The sequence below is a fragment of the Colobus angolensis genome, unplaced genomic scaffold (assembly GCF_000951035.1).
Source record: "Colobus angolensis palliatus isolate OR3802 unplaced genomic scaffold, Cang.pa_1.0 Scaffold419, whole genome shotgun sequence".
Taxonomy (NCBI): domain Eukaryota; kingdom Metazoa; phylum Chordata; class Mammalia; order Primates; family Cercopithecidae; genus Colobus; species Colobus angolensis.
The window spans coordinates 2,611,719-2,626,374 of NW_012117588.1; positions in this window are offsets into that span (position 1 = coordinate 2,611,719).

Sequence of the window (14,656 nt, forward strand, 5' to 3'; positions counted from 1 at the left end):
TGAATTACTGTGGTGAAGGGAAAGGAGGTATTGAGTGAGTGCTGAGTTTCTGGCTTAGGCAAATGTTGGTAAGTAGAGCCTTTCACAAAAAAAAAAAAAAAAAAAAAAAAAGAAAGAAATTCAGGATGAGAACAGATTTAGGGGAGGAGATTACCATTGTTTCTCTCCTAAATGGTTCTCATTTACACAGCAGGAGGGGGATGTTCTTCCAGGAATTATGAATGTCTTTGGCCTTGTTCCAAACTCCTAGCAAGAAGAAACCACAAAGATACATCCAGCTTACTGAAGTCTTTTTCTAATGGTTGCTCCTATTCTGACCATGAGCTCAGCTGCTGGAGGAAGACCTTGCATTTCCCACATGCAAGCAAGGGAGGGACCTTCTCACATCATGGTCCTGTCTTTTCAACCAGGGGGTGACAGCTATTGGCAACCGTCAGCCCAGCAACACTGGAAATAGGCTGTCCTCATTTGGCCCTGGTGCATGGTGACCAACAGGAATGGCAGGGGCTCTTTTGTGCTCAACCTGAGTTGAAGTAACCCATCCTGAACTGAGATCGGAAAGCACCAAATGAGATTGACTCTCTGGAGGGACCATTTTCTTACCAACTCAGGATCTTGCCCCTTTGCTTTCTCTCTTAACTTTCAGATGACATCATTTGCATCAACTTCTCTTACTGCACTAAATCATCCATTTAGAATAATTGTCAGGAATAGTTCATCAGCTGTAAGCAGCACATCTCACTTCCTGGGGAGCTGGAAATAATGTAAACTCCTTTGTTGTTAAATTTCTTTGACCACGCCAAATCTCATTGTTGAATCAATTGAGTTGGTTGAGAGTTTAACACATTAACTTTAATGCTAATTCTTTGCCCTGTTGATAGTCAAGTCAATACAGGCACCTGCTATCTCTGTTAAACTAATGAGGCAGGAAAAAGGATGGGAAAGATGGCAGGTGAGGCCAGTTGTTCATCCCCTGAGTGTCTGTGTTGCCCAGGCAACTTTCCTGCAACTGTAAATGGCAGTGTTTTGCTTTCCAGTGTTTCTTTCCTCTGTGCTGTGTTAGCAGACTGCCATTCCTTTGGGAATGGCCCCTCTACTTTGTCTTTCAAAGAGTGGACAGGATGAACTCGAGCAAACAGTCTTATGGCAATTCCAGACATAGCTACTCCATCCATTTCTATTGTTGTTGATTCAATCTCTTTTTGAAAAAGTTATGTGGAGTTGGAAACACAACTCTGTGTGTTGCACAAAGCAACAAAAGGTTTCAGTGCCTGGGAGAAGGGAAGGCACAGGTTACAAGACACATTTAAAGAACTTGGGGGGCGGTGGAAGGAGTAGGCAGTTCTGAAACTCATACCTCTAGCTGAAAAATTCTAATGAGTCCATAAAGAAAAAAGAGTTTGTAAAAATTGTCGCACTATGAATTCAAACAAACATTATTATGCCTAAGTTTGCCTTATCAGGTGAATTGTTAAACTCAAGTCAAAGGACAGGGAAAAAATATATAGTCAATCAAATAGATTTTTTTAAGTGGATAGCTGAGAATACAGGACATCAGTGGAAGCAGAGACATTGCACCTTACTTATAGGAATACAGGAGAAAAATAACATTCATCTGCCAATGTGGGCTTGTTGCTAGTGTTTTTTAAACAGCCCAACTTTCATGAGGTATTTAGGGAACATAATGAATTAAGTTTAGCGGTCAAATTCTTTCTTTCCTAGTGTGTGTGTGTGTGTGTGTGTGTGTGTGTGTGTGTGTGTGTGTGCGCGCAGGGGGATGGGAGGTAGCGGAATTATTCATTCTCTGGGCCTCAGTGTACTCCTCTGAAAAGTGGGTGTGATTCAAAGAGAAAAAGCCGTGAAGCACTGAGCATAGTGTCTGGCACTTCCTAGCCACTACATTGGTATTATTTTAGGAAACTTGCCTACAAAGACCATGTCCTTTCTACTTCTTTGGTTCACCAGCTGAAGCACATCACACACCACTCCTGCTTCCTTTGTTTCCTTCTGGGTGGTGCTTCCTAGATCTTTGCCTCTCTTGTTTTTTTGTTGCGGGCCAGGCACAAAGCCTCCTGGCTCTGGATGGTGGAGACTTGGTTATTTTCCAGGCTGCTTTGAGGATTTCCCAGGAGGACTATATCAGAGGTGCTAATGAGTCTCTGTTTAACCATGACTGTGCACTCCCCTGGCAATTGGGACAGAGAGAAACACCTTGCACAACAATTAGCTTTTCACAGCCATTAGCAATTTGCAGTCATTAGCACCATAGAAACACTGCAAATAACACTCAGGAAGCAAATACCACTGTAAGGTGCCACAGGGCTCCTAAGCTGCATCAGCCCTCAGCAAGGCAGGGGTCTGAGATCCTCAGGTCCCCTGTGCTCACTTACTCCAGCAAATGGGTTTTCTGATCCAAAGAGCCTCTGTTCCTTCCCGTCATATCTTTGAAAATGGCTCTATCAAGCCCATTATTTGTTTCAGTGGAACATAAATCTTTCAGAAGGAAAGTCCAGAAGATGTAGTGCCTAATAAAGCGATTCTGAATTCCCTCAAGAGCAAGAAGCCTAAAGGAGTCTGGAAAGAGTGGTGTGAATAACTGAAATTTGAGCAGAGTGAAACTCCAATGCAATGCAATGATTTCACTCCAAAGCTGTTCATGGCAGCATTGCTAAATACAGAACCATCCATACCTCTAACGGTAGGGACTGGTTAAATAATTGTGCTACACCCATTGAATTGAACATAATGCAGCCTTTAAAAATAATATTCTGGAAGTTACAGGCAGATTATATCAAAAAGTTATAAAACCTTGTTAACATTATTTCTTCTTTGTTGTAAGATATGATATGCACCTTCTAAAATATTAGTGATGATTGTCTCTGTGTGCTGGGAATGGGAATGGATGATTTTTAATTATTAAATTTTGTTGTTCATAGTTATTTTTCTAAAATAAGTACAGATGTATGTGTAATCATTTTAATTAGAGGGATAAAGACAACAGAGTGAGAAAGTAAGCCCTGTCTGGTATAGTGAGTTTGACATACCTAAAACAATTTTAAGTAAATATTTTATTGAAGCATAACATGTATACAGAAAAGACACCAATAATAAGGACAGTCTGACGATTTTTCATGAAGTGCATAAATCCAGACACAGAATGAATCTTAAATACCATGATGGTTATGCTTGTAGCTCCACAAACAAATGTCTGCATGGTGAACAATTACAGTAGGAAGTCAGCTGCAGGTTGAGGAGTTAGTGACGCAAGTTCATCAACTGAAAGCCCATCATGGTAATTGCATTAGTCTGTTTTCACACTGCTACAAAGAAATACCCAAGAATGGGTAATTTACAAAGGAAAGAGGTTTAATTGACTCACAGTTCTTCATGGCTGAGGAGGCCTCAGGAGACTTACAATCATGAAGGAAGGAGAAGCAGGCACATCTCACGTGGTGGCAGGAGACAGAAGAGAGAACGCGTGAAGGAGAAACTGTCAAACACTTATAAAACCATCAGCTCTCATGAGAACTCACTATCACGAGAACAGCATGGGGAAAGCCACCCCCAAGATCTAATCACCTCCCACCTGGACCTTCAACACGTGGGGGCTATAGGGATTCATTTTCGAGATGGGATTTGGGTGGGGACACAGAGCCAAACAATATCAGTAATGCTGGAAGGAAAGGTGGTAAATCTCCATTTTACAGGTGCAGAAACTGAGGCACTGGGAGTAAGAGTAACTTGAATCCCATAACTGCTAAATGGAGGCACTGAGATTTATTCCCAGTCAGGCTCTGGAATCAATGCATTCCCAAGAAGAAAAAATACAGCTGGGGCAACTAGCAGAAGGCCAGGGTATCTCTAAAAGCTTGATGACCAGAGAGTAGGAGACAGGGAACAGCTGTGTCAGGGAGGGCAGGAAGGCTTGTCTGTTAGGAAGAAAGGGCAGAAAATCAGTTCCTGACAATTTCTACAAAAATCAGACCAGCGGGGAAACTAATAATGCTAAGTCTGGTGCCTTTGTGCACTTATATTTCATGTGGACCTGAAAGGTGGCCTTGAGGCTGATGGACCAGAGATGCAGAGCACAAGAGCTCTGACCTCCTTCAGAAGTCATGGTTAACTAAGAAGAATAGGGTCTAACTTATTTTTTATTTTATTTTATTTTATGTTTTTCAAGAGAGAGTCTTGCTGTGTCACCCAGACTGGAGTGCAATGGCACAATCTCAGCTCACTGCAACCCCTGCCTCCCAGGCTCAAGTGATTCTTGTGCCTCAGCCCCCTGAGTATCTGGAACTAAAGATGTGTGCTACCACACCTGGCTAATTTTTATGTTTTAGTAGAGACAGGGTTTTGCCATGTTGGCCAGGCTGGTCTCAAACTCCTGACCTCAAGTGATCCACCCACCTCGGCTTCCCAAAGTGCTGGGATTACAGGCATGAGCCACCGTGCCCAGCCAGAAAGGGGGTTAATTTATATTTTCTTTATATTTACTAATTCATAGGGGAGCAAGGCACTACTCATAATCCTCCCACGTAGAAAAGTGGCCCCCCAAATCTTCACTGAATGATCAAACTTCTTTTCCTTTGAAATAGGTGTTCTGGAGGAACCATGCAGAGGGCACGCTCTGGGCAAGGGGTGCCTCTGGAGAACACAGGGTACATGCTAAGGACCTTAGGTGATGAGAGCAGAAAGTCACCTTCCAAAATGAACTCAGCTGGGGAGGACCAAGCTTGGAAAGTTTTTATGGAAACCATTGCATCAAAGATATATATCTAGGAATTTTGTTATCTTAATTAACTCAGTGGTAGTACCATACTATGCTAAGAGGACTGGGTGTCAGACTTGTTATTACCTCTCTTTAGGCTATTAACCATGTTTGATTACTGTAAGCTTTTCAAGGAATGAGGCAGTGTGGTTGGTCGTCTCTATATGCCCAATGCATAATAATGTGCCTGGTAGATAAGAGACATTAAACAAATGCTTACTGAATGCATAAAACATGTGTCCTAGATATTCTAGGCCAATACCACTTTAAATAGTCCACTGATTATGTATACTAGTTTGAGTTCAGAAACACTGATCATCAGAGAGTTAGGTCTGAATGTGGCTGATGGAATTTCTGGGAATCTCCAAGAGATACTTCTCAGCAGTAGCCACTATACCAGCCATTTTTCATAGTCCTCAATCATTCATTCATTTTAGTAAAGGTAGAATCAGACAGAAATGAAGAATACTCCAGAAGCAAAGGAAGCTAGAAATTTATAGAACCTGAAATTGGTTCCTGGTCTTCATATTTCGGCAACTACAGAATTTTTTTTTTAATCATCTAAGACCTTTTCAAACAGTCATTTATTGAAGTCTTACTAAGTAGCAGGCTTATAGTCAGTGCTAAGAATACAAAAATCAATAAGATAGAACACACAGATCTGAAAATAGATACATTATAACCCAGGTTGGATAGTGTTTGTATTATATAGGATGTCTTCAGTTTTGAGTAACAGAAAAGAAATAATGGCTGAAACGAAAGAAATTTTTAATCATCTCACAAATCATGAAAGACTAAAAGTAGATGGCTCCACATTGGTCCAGCAGTTCAATGATATCATAAAAAAATTCAATACTCTGTCTTTTCACTATTCTATCCTTTGTTCTTGGCTTATTGCCTCATGGTCACAGAATCGTTGCTGTAGCTCCAAGTAACATGTTTGCACACAACTGCATTTAAGTCAGGCAGGAAAAAACTTACTGTTTATAGCAGGAAACAAAAATCTTCTGAGATAAGCTGACCAATAGACTGTTTCTTTGGTCTCATTGGTCAGGACTGGGTCACTTGCCCATTCCCAAATCAATCATGAGAAAAGGGGAATGGGATTGTCATGGTTGGCATAAGCCAAAGATGCTTTATTCTCTCAGGCTGAAGGAAAGGGCTGCATCTTCCTTGAACATGTTTCTACCACCTAAAAAACTGGATAACCTAAAGAAGGTAAAAAGAAGAGCAGAGAAGTTATTCAATGTGTTTGCTAACAGGGTTAAGCACAGAGTTGAGTGAATCAATGTACCGTATTTTTTCTGATTTGATGCCAGATCTTCAGCTCGACCTCCCTTCCCTAGCATAAGGCCAACAGCCCAAGGCTACAAGAAAACCTGGCCTTTCCCTGACACTGCCTTGGCCTTGATTGCCTCAGTGCAGAGAGTAAAACAAGCTGTCAGACTCAGCTCCTGCCCTATCCTTGAGCTCTAATAACCTCAAGTTTTTACAGTTCCAACCAAGTTTAAAATTCTAGCTTGTTGATGTGAGTGGGAGTTTGGAATGCTGGAGGGGAAGGGTGAAAGTCAGGTCAACAAATGAGACTTGAAGTGGTTTTCCTTCCTCAAACGCAAGCCTCACATCAGGACTCTGAACTCAAACGGCCTCTCCTGAATGAGAGGGAGGGCGATACACATAGGGAAAGCCAGCCACGGGTGTAGCTGAATGTTGTTTCAGAGAAAAAACAAGATTTCTCTTCCTGAAGACCACTGGGTACTACTTTCATAATTTACATAAGAGAGAAATAAGGGGTGGTCTCAATCTGGGGAAGAAAGTTAAGGAGGTGATTGGAGGAGGACTCGATAGAAGATGTGGCTTTGTTCAACACATCCATAGACACTGGTTTTACAAGACCACAATCAATGTGCTACTGATATATAATAGATGATATGATTGATATAATACAATATGATTTAATGTAATACAGTAGTATGGCAATACAATATAATGATACCAGTAACTAAAATTCATTGATCATTCACGGTGTGATTAACACAATGCAATGTATTATCCTTCCAGGACTACTCATAATCATACTTACAGGCAAGTTCCATTATAATCTACAGGCTAAGCAAAGTCACTCTGTTAAACAGTGGACTCAGGACTCAGGACTGCAGGGTTGTCTGCCTCTAGAACCCTCCTCTTCGCCACTTTGCTATTTTGCTTCCATTTATCTCTTTCTTACCAGGGTGTTAATACATATAGTGGTGAAAAGACCAAGTGGTGACTACAGACAAAGACACTGAGCGAGGCTAAGTGAAAAACAGCTCATTGGAATACATACTTCACCAGCTAGAAAAAAATGAAAGAAATAACACCAAAATGTTATTTTAAATGTTCAGAGAACAAAATAGCTAAAAGTTTCTTGTTTTAAAGAGTTCAAGAAACATAAGAGGAAATACAGTATTGATAGGAATTATATAAACAGATGAACCTCTTTCTCCATCATAGAATTCATGAACATTTATGTGTGTATTATCGAGATTTTGCAATTCCCTTGTGGGTTCTTTTTGGCAGTTCATTCTCTAGCCTATATAGTTCACTCTTTTTCTAACTAACTCAAATACTTTATTCTTTCATTCATTCATTTACCTAGTCATCCGTCAGATGTTTATTCAGTCTCTTCCATGCACTGGGTACCAAGGAGGATAATGGAAGCTTAAGAATAAAGAAACACTGTCTCCTGCCTTAAATGGGATGGAATTTAGTATGCTCAAACGGCAATTTTCCCCTTCAGATCCCCTTCAGATTCACTCCATTGCCTGTGAATGGTCCTGTGCAATAGAGAGACCTCCTTTAGCCCTCTGGCATGTGGCATCACCATACTGCAGGGGATTGCCTATCTCTGATTTAGGACTGGAAGTGGAGGTTCAGAAGATGAGAAACTGTGGAGAAGAGAGGACACTAGATGTGTTCCCTATCTGTCTGACTGAAGCAAATTCTGGTTCAGGAACCCCCTGTGAGGTTCTAAGACTTCAATATCCTATGTGATTTTGAAAACATCAAAGCTTCCTGGAATGGATCAACCCATCTTGGTCCCTTAAGATTTCCCTTCCACCTACTGGGATGCACTAAGTTAAGGGTAGGGTAGGTACCTGGGGTAATATTTATTTCCAACCCCACTCTAGAGCTAACCTCTGTTACTGGATGCCTGAAACCACAAACCTGATTCTAGCCTTTGGCTTGACTCAAGAATCCTAATGAACTTCTCCAGCACATTTCTCTGTGTAGTGGAGCACCAGTGATGAACACTATTCTTGAAACATCTCTAGAATTGTCCATACTTCTTTTCTATATGACATATCTTTTCATTTGGTTGTTTGCTTTTTAATTTTATTTTGCTAAAATTAATAGTGAGGTAGGTTTACATTCTCACAAAATATCATACAGGCAATCAAGAGATAGTCTAGGAGCTTCTCTTAAGCCTCCTATTACACACAGTCCCCAAGTATTGGGACCCCTTCAGACCATCTCATTTTTAGGAGGTGTTCCCAGTCACTAACAATGGCCTGTGTCAAAACGGCTCCCCACAGTGATAGCCAACGTCCTGAGCAGGTGTCTATGTCTCAGGCAGCTGGTCTCTGTAAGGGGTATCCAATTATGATGAGTCTCCAGGAAGATGTATATGGATGTGATAAGAAGGATGATGGAATGGGACCCAGGAGACACCCCACAACCACTATCACCAAAGCCTGGACATTTGTTCCTGCCCATTTCTATGCCCATATTTCCTCCTCTGCAAAATAAATAGTTCAGACTAGAAGAGGCCTCAGGTCCTATCGAGCTTGGACAATTTATGACCTACTGAGTACTGTAAGTGTTATCTGCTTTGGCAGTTTGCACTAAGAATTGGACTTGAGAGATTTGGTACATTCTGATGTTTGTTCAGTTGGTAAGTGTGCTCAGTTTTTGTGGCATGTGTCTACAAAGCACAAAAGTCTTGGGTTCTCTGGACTTCTGAAGTGCAAGAGGTAGATAGCAATCCCAGCCCAGTCCCAGGGAGAGACACAGAAGCAACTCTGTGAAACGGTACTTCGGTCTCTATGGGAACCAGTCTGTGCCCTTGACAGAGAAGACAGCTTGGGGAAGGGAAAGCACATCTGAGAGCTCTGCAGCCTGGGCAGAATGCCCCATGGGCCCACAGTGCCACATACCTGTGAATGGAGAGAAGGGAACAGGCAGTCCTAGTGTGCATATTTGGAATCCAAAGTCCTGTTTGACCTTAGATATTTGGAAGTAGGTGGGACCTGGAAATGCTAACACCCAGAGGCCATGCAGTGTAGTGGAAAGAGAACTGGCTTTGGAATCAGAAGTTCTGGTTTGACTCAGCTCTGCCCTTACTAGCTACGTGACTTGGAGCAGGTCTCCTAACCCTGCTGAGTGTGGGTTTTCTTGTCTGTCCAGTGAGAATCATTAGGTCTTCCCTGATGATCTCATAGGGTTGATCTTTCTGGTTACTTTTCCTGCACATAGTGTACAACCCCCTACCCCCAGGATGCGTTAGTCACAGTTTAACAACAATATTAAGGAAGGATAATGATAAAAGTTAATTTTTGTGGAGAATACAACATTGATGATTATTGCTACCCGCTGTTGCATTCTTAATATGTACTAGGCACTCTGATAAGGACTTCAGAAATATTAATTCATCACCTGAGGTCACACGGCTGGTAAATCATATGGCAGGACTAAACGCAGACAGCTCTGATTCCAGAGCTAAGGTCTTAACCCAGTGCGTGGTTCATTCCTCCTGAGCCAGCAACCAGGTTTCTTCCAGTCCTGGCTTGTAGAGAGTGAGAAAGATGTGCTGGCTTGTCTACTCACATATTAACAAACAAACAAACAAACAAACAAATAAATAATTAAGCAAATCAGTCAAATCCTTTAAAAGAGTCAAACACAGCAACTTTGGAAAATCATATGTTAAAAGATATTTATGGATCAGATTATATAAATAAATGTATGAAAAAATGTGATTCTATTTTCACTAATGGTTAACCAACATTGCTTATTGTCAACGTATGACCTTTTCTTTGGCTTGTATCAAATAGGTATTTGTCCCACCCATTCACCCAGCTAAAAAACAAGCAAAAAAAGTACTGAATGCCTTCTCTGTACCAAACATCCATGAAGTGCTCAGATTTAATGGTGACTGAGGTGTTTCTGCCCTCAAGCATCAGTCTAACAGAAGATACTGACAGAAAATTAAGTAGAGTATGAAAGTGCTTTGATAGGGGCATGAACAGGGTACTAAGGGCAGACAGAAAATAAGTTAATTCAGTCTGAATATGTCAGAGAAACCTTAGAAAAGGTGACAGCTAGGTTGAGTGGGAGTCAAACTGTTGGTGGGAAGGGACATGGAGAGGAGAGAAGGGGAAGGACATTTGGGAAGTGGGAGTGTCTTATGTAATGGGTAAGAGGCAAGAAAAGTATGACCCACTCAGGGAGCCAAAAGAAGTTCACAGGGGCTGAAACATAGAGTGTAAGGACTGGAGAGGTGACAGCTGAAACAGAGGCCATATCATGCAGGGCCACATAGGGTTTTGAACTTTATTGTAATCACACTGAGAATTAATTGAAGGGTTCAAGCCAGGGCCTAAGGAGTGGGTCATAATCCCATTAGAATATAATGAAGATGATTCTGGCCACAGCGTGGAGAATGGATCTATGAGGTGGAAAAGGGGTGGCTAACAGAACATAGGACTAGTTACAGAGTATTGGAATAATCCCGCCGACAGATGAAGACGACCACCCAGGTTCTGCCAGTGAGAATGGAGAGAAGTAGATACTACCCGAACACTTAGCAGAATGAGGCAGGTTTAGCAATTGAATGAAGGTAGGGTGAAGGAGGGCATGGTGTGAAGGATGCTGTGTCTGCTGGTCCCCTCAGTCCCCGAGCAAAAGGACTGGTTTGCTTTGTTCCGGGTTCTTTTCTGGTTCAGATGACATGGATGTGTCCCCAAATTTTTGACCCATCAATCCATACTTGTTGACATCTCTCATCTCTTCTTTTGCCCTATATTTCCTTCCACCTCCCAGTACATTAACTAGGGCAATGTGAACTGTTGTATCAAAGCCAAAACTCAGTGGTTGACACAATAGAAGCATATTTCTTGCTCATGTAAGGGTCTTCTCTGGTCAATCAGAGGCTTTCTTCCACATTTGGGTTTAGATAGGAGGCTTCCTTCTGTTGCATGCTTTGCCATTCCCTAGGGCCTGAGTTCGCAGCATTTAGATGGTAGAGGGGCAAGAAGGTGGAGAAAGTATCTTTATTACTTAAAACCCCACCTACACCTCCATTAATGAGAACTTGCCACATGGCCATATTTAGATGCACAGTTACATCCCTACCTACTCACATGAGAGAGGGAGCAGGAAGTTTTGCTAAACAAGCGAACCACCTTTGTCACACCCAGCATCTCTAGGTTTTAACTCCTTTTTATCTCTTGTCTTTATCTCCTTCTACTATCTGACAGTTGATCACCGGAATGGTTGTAAACATTTTCATTCATCTGGTTTTGATATAGAAGGAGGATGACACTCCTCAAATGCATCAACAATGGAGAAAGAATAATTCACAAGCTATTTATCACAAGGTAAACCCATGACCATTTTTCTTCTACTGAGCAAAGAACACCTAAGAGACAGGAGACCTGGCTTCAAATTCTGGCTCCATCAATAACTTACAGCATGACTTAAGCAAGACACTTCTCTTCTATGGACCCCAATTTTTCCATCAGTAAAATGGATGGAGTGTGCTACACCGATATTTCTCCAAGTGTGTTCCATAGAACATCAGGTTCACGAGGTGCTCTTTGAAAAACTCTTCTATAGTCAAATAGATTTGGAAAATACTGTGAACTTTAACCACTGCTTTGAGGACAGCTGAGGCTCATAACAATAAGAGAGACTCTGAGAAGTCCTATACTAAGGCAATCTGCTAGACTTTAACCTGACATTTCCTAATCTTGAGAGGTGAAATTTATATATTCAAGTATTAATCTATGTTATTAAACTGTTTTACCATTCACGAATTGGTCAATGATACAGAGAAGCTCAGATTCCAGTGAGAAAAATGAGTTATCTCAGTAACTAAGACTCAGTAAGGGAAAAAAAGGGAGAGCTGAGGACTGACATGGGGAAAAAGAAACCTTTCATATGTTGAGAAGCTGTAGGAAATCTTTCATGAACTGACAAGCTATACGAAAGCTCTGCACCAAACTAATGTGTCCCTCTTCTATGTGGGTGACCTGAAAACTGCCAGCGACTAACCCACGGAACTTTGAGAGTCTGGATGGAAGTGACGTTTATCACTGCCCATGAGATTCTGCCTAAACCTCTCACCTGTTCCAGGTGGACCATCTCCTGTAGACAAGCTGCTGATGTAAAGGTCCTAGACACTCACAAGTCACTCAGAACAAAAAGAGATTTGGCCAGCTTTTGAGGGGAGGATGATAACAAGAGGAAACTTGCCTTCAGATCAAGGTGGGGTAGGTACGGCCAGTTGGAAATTCCCTTCTGAATCAGGAAAATGCTGGTGATTTCATTTCTATTTATGTTATTTAACCATGAGACATTGTAGTAGATAATGTTTCCTCATACCACATTCTGATACTCACCTAGATCATTTGCAGCTATGGTGTCAGTACCAGAAGCTGGCAGCTTCTCCCTCAATCATCTCTCTTTTCCTAAGCCTGAGGATTTTTTTTCAGCAGAAGTATGTTCTACAGCAAGCAGACACAGCCCAGAAGTGTAGGAGAATTAATACCTCCAAGGGTAGTCTCCAGCCAGTGGGAGGTGCAAAGTGGTGGATACAAGCCTCAGTCTCCCTGTACTCATGTGGGGTAATTTTGAAGTATACTTTATATGCTTTTTTGGAGCATCTTCAGCAGAACTGAGCCCTAATAGCCTATATTAGTAGTTCAATTTTTATTGCACCTTTTATTGGCTTTTCTCCTTTCTGAGTCTTCTTTTCTCCATTTCTCCACTTGTGTTTCCTGAGACCAACACCCAAGTAAACTACCTGAATCCAAAACTGTGTATCAAGGTCTGCTTTAGGGGAAACCCTCACAAAAATAAAAACTTTTTCATGTGGCACTCCTTAGGTAATTGTAAAGTTCCCTCTTGCCCTAAAATTCAGTGCTCACTCATTTGGTCACTCTCAGTGGCCAAGTCTGAGCCAGTCCCCATTTCACCAGGAGTGAGAGAATGGAGACAAGTTTGACCACATTTTGATTTTTTTTTTTTTTAATTATACTTTAAGTTCTGGGATACATGTGCAGAACATGCAGGTTTGTTACATAGCTATACACGTGCCATTGTGGTTTGCTACACCCATCAACCCGTCACCTGCATTATTTCTCCTAATGCTATCCTTCCTCTAGTCCCCCACCCCGACAGACCCTGGTGTGTGGTGTTCTCCTCCCTGTGTCCACGTGTTCTCATTGTTCAACTCCCACTTACAAGTGAGAACATGCAGTGTTTGGTTTCCTGTTCCTGTGTTAGTTTGCTGAGAATGATGGTTTCCAACTTCATCCATGTCCCTGCAAAGAACATCAACTCATCCTTTTTTTGGCTGTCTAGTATTCCATGGTGTATATGTGCCACATTTTGTTTATCCAGTCTATCATTGATGGGCATTTGGGTTGGTTCCAAGTCTTTGCTATTGTGAAGAGTGCTGCAATAAACATGTATATGCATGTGTCTTTATAGTAGAATGATTTATAATCCTTTGGGTATATACCCAGCAATGGGATTGCTGGGTCAATTGGTATTTCGGGTTCTAGATCCTTGAGGAATCGTCACACTGTCTTCCACAATGGTTGAACTAATTTACACTCCCACCAACAGTTTAAAAGCATTCCTATTTCTCCATATACTCTTCAGCATCTATTGTCTCCTTTTTAATGATCACCATTCTAACTGGCATGAGATGTATCTCACTGGACCACATTCTGATTTTAGCTCTCCTTCTAATTACTTAAGGTTAAAAATAGTCTTTACTGCACTGAACCATTTTTCCAGAGAAGCCCAGAGCTTATGAGAAGCCCGGGGAGTTGTGAGCTGGTTTCTAGGACATTTTAATAACTTAAAACAGAAGTGCACATATTTTATTAAACATCTTCCAATTATCTTTAATTTTTATATATAACAGCTTTGCTGAGCTTTAATGGCTTTATTTATATAATTCATATACCATACAGTTCGCCTATTTAAAGTATAGAAGTCAAATATTTTTAACATATAGAATGATGTACAACCATCATCATAATAAATTTTAGATCATTTTCATTACCTCCAGAAACCAATTAACCAAACAAACAAAAAACCCATACAATTCACAGTCTCTCTCCATTTTTCCGCAAGTCTCCTAGCCATAGGCAACCATCAAATGACTTTTTGTCTCTATAGATTTACCTAATTTGGATATTTTATATAAATAAAATCATACAACATGTGGTCTTTTGTGATTGGCTTGTTTTCCTTAACATAATGTTTTCAAGGTTCATTCATGTTGTAACACATATAGTACTTTATTTCTCTTTATGGCCAAATAGTATTCCATTGTACAGATATACCACATTTTATTCATTCCTATGTCAGTTTATGGACACTTTGGTTGTTTGCGCTTTTTGGCTATTATCAATAAAGCCGCTATGAACATTCATGTACAAGTGATTGAGTAAACATATGTTTGTATTTTTCTTGGATATATACCTGGGTGTCCAATTGCTAGGTACCATGGTAACTCTATTTTTGACCTTTTTAGAAGCTGCCACACTGTTTTCCAAAACAGATGTAACATGTTCTATTCCCATTAGCAGAGTATTAGGGTTTTAACTTCAC